The sequence below is a fragment of the Peromyscus californicus genome, unplaced genomic scaffold, assembly GCF_007827085.1.
Source record: "Peromyscus californicus insignis strain IS unplaced genomic scaffold, ASM782708v3 Scaffold_14__1_contigs__length_90479793_seg_1, whole genome shotgun sequence".
NCBI lineage: Eukaryota > Metazoa > Chordata > Mammalia > Rodentia > Cricetidae > Peromyscus > Peromyscus californicus.
The window spans coordinates 2,600,874-2,604,113 of NW_026294435.1; the positions used below are offsets into that span (position 1 = coordinate 2,600,874).

Sequence of the window (3,240 nt, forward strand, 5' to 3'; positions counted from 1 at the left end):
TTGTCATGTCTAACTCAAGTTTTATTATTACTTTTGTTATTCTTCCATCTATTTTCATTCATATAATTTGAGAATTTAGAGGTCTTTAGTGGATTTTAAGAAATATCTTCACATTTTCTGTTCCACCGTACTGTTCAAAAGTCTACAAGTGAAGATAGTACATCTTCACTTATCTTCGCTTCAGAATTTTAAGAATAAATTTACTTTTGTTTTATCTTCTATTGTAAGCTACGTTTATTTTCTAGGTTTAAAAAACATCAAATTTTGTGGAATACAAGTATAATATAACATAATTCCAGTTTCTAAACATGAAGGTTGAACCAGTGAGATGTTCTGTTCATGAGGGCACTTGCCAGAAATCTAAAAATAAATCCCCTAAAGCCCCCTGACAATCACATGTATGTTATTGCACATACATGTGCACACACACACACACACACACACACACACACACACACACACACACAAATATATTAAAGAGTGAATAAACAAAGAAGAAAAATAAATTTAAGGTTACAAAAATATCTTAGAATATTTGTAGTCTACTATACTATGATGCATTGTGTGATTTGTGTGTGTGTGTGTGTATTCTGACAAATAAAGCTTGCCTGGAGATCAGAGGGCAGAGTTAGTCACTTGCTAACCATAGAGGCCAGGTGGTGGTGGCACACACCTTTAATCCCAGAACTTGGGAGGAGGAAGCAGGAAGATCAGTAGTTCACAGGCCACCCTGGCCTACATGAGACTGAAGCAGTCTCAAAGAGAAACAGAATCCAGCAGTGGTGGTCCATGCCTTTAATCTCAGCACTAGGGAGGTAGAGACAGGAATATAAGGCTGGTGGAGTCAGGTTCCTGCTCCCATTTGGTCTGAGGATTTGTAGAGGTAAGAACTCTTGAGAAGCTGGTGCTCTGCTTCTCTGATCTTTCAGCTTTCACCCTTGGTATCTGACTCCAGGTTTTTATTGTTAAGATTAATCAGGATCTTATGGTTTTTCTTCCAGTGTTTGGGTCTCTTCGCTGCCGGCCAAGATGAACCGATTCTTTTGAAAAGTGAAACCCAAGGCTCCGCCGCCAAACCTGACTGACTGCATTGGGACGGTAGATAGCAGGGCAGAATCCATTGACAAAAAGATTTCCCGGTTGGATGCTGAGCTAGTGAAATATAAGGATCAAATCAAGAAGATGAGAGAGGGTCCTGCCAAGAACATGGTCAAACAGAAAGCCCTGAGGGTTTTAAAGCAAAAGCGGATGTATGAGCAGCAGCGAGACAACCTTGCCCAGCAGTCTTTTAACATGAAGCAGGCTAATTACACCATTCAGTCACTGAAGGACACCAAGGCCACGGTTGATGCCATGAAAGTGGGAGTAAAGGAAATGAAGAGGGCTTACAAGCACGTGAAAATCTACCAGATTGAGGATTTACAAGACCAGCTGGAAGCTATGATGGAAGATGCGAACGAAATCCAGGAAGCACTGGGTCGCAGCTACGGCACCCCAGAGTTAGATGAGGACGACCTGGAAGCAGAGTTGGATGCGCTGGACGATGAGCTTTGTCTGATGAAGATAGTTCCTACTTAGAAGAAGCGGCATCTGCACCTGCGATTCCAGAAGGTGTTCCCACTGACACAAAAAACAAGGATGGAGTGCTGGTGGATGAATTCAAACTGCCGCAGATTCCAGCTTCCTAGACTTGCAGGATTCCAGCACGTGATGTAAAAAAAAAAAAAAAATACATATTCTAGGACTAGGAAATATTTCCCAATTTGCCAAACAGATTTAGGTTTCTTTCCTTTCTTCGAAGGAAAAGCTAATTACACTGCTCTTGGATTTTAATTTTTTTCCGTTAAGAAATTCATTTCTTGGGGGAATCTGTCTTTTACTAAAATTTGATTCTTTTTTTTTTTCTTTTAGGAAAGACTAACTGAAAAGTCCCTTTGACTTTGTATGATTTGTTTTCATTCATTAACAATAATTCAAAATAAAACCAAGGAGATGAGACTGTACATTCTGCAGTAGTGTAAGTGCAGTCTCAGTGTGACTTGATACACTGATAAGATAAAGATTATTAAAGAGATTGAGACTGTTGATAGTATGCTTCCAAACTGTTGTCTCTTGTGGTGTTATAGGTGGGTTTAAGTGACGGCTTTTTTTGATAGGTTTTGCTGTGTCATGTGAACAAGTCATTGCTGTCTAATGTTGGAATGAACTGTCACTAGTGTATCATGAGTTGCTATTTTGATCCCATGGTTCCCTCAGTATTATAGTCTGACTTGTAATGAATAATGGAAATTTCTTGATATTTAATATATAGGACATTTATTTATACTCAATAAATATTTTTCAAAAGGAAAAAAAGATTAATTAGGATCATACTTCAATGATGATTATATTTTAAGAAGTCAGATATTGAGTGTATGTATTTTTGTTAAAAATTCTATACAAAATGTAGAATTTACAAGAAATTACAGTATTGATTTGTTGACAGATATTGGTACTAATTTTAGAGTCAAGGACTATGAGGAGGCAGAGTGGCAATACTCTGATATTGAGGGCAAATTATTGAGATTTGACTCTACTAACACTTGACAAACTTGTGGTTGGTGTTTTTCATGATTTTCTCTCATCTAAAGTACTGCATCAGAAGCTTCAATTGCTTGCAAGTTCTCTACTTAGGTACCTTCAAATTTGCCCATATATGTATCTGCCTGAAAACTTAGAGTCACCACATTTCCCCTGAAAAACAACTTCATATCTACTTTGTCAATAATAGGCCAGTCCTTAAAGCTCTTCAATGAGCTTGCAAAAATCTTTCATGTATAATTTTCAAGAAAAAATGTTTTCCAGGAACTGCATTTATATTTTCTGTCATCTGTGAATTTTCTAACTTTTCCATTAATACAGACAGGGCTAAGTTTCTACATGTTCTGGCTAGGTTTTTTTTTTTGTTTGTTTTCTTTCACCATTTATTTACAGAACTTAGCAAGGTTGCACTATCTCTTTGTAAGATCATTTTTTCTTTTTTAGTTGAGTAGAAAAAAAAAAAAAACAGAATCCAAGTTATGTGCAATTCACAAGACATCACCAAAGTTTAACACTATTCCAGAAAAATGGCAAAGATTCAGTATGAAATTATCAGTGGGAAGCTAGGAAGATAGCTCAGTGTGAAATTGTGCTTGCTAGGCAAAATGATGACCTGTGCTCAAATCCCTAGCAACCAGAGGGGAACTGTTACACTAGCAT

General features: G+C 37.3%; 1 pseudogene; it reads left to right on the top strand.

Moving 5' to 3' along the window:
• The first annotated feature begins 1,029 nt into the window (after window positions 1-1,029).
• On the top strand, window positions 1,030-2,246 carry LOC128109263 (charged multivesicular body protein 5-like; annotated as a pseudogene).
• The last annotated feature ends 994 nt before the right edge of the window (window positions 2,247-3,240 follow it).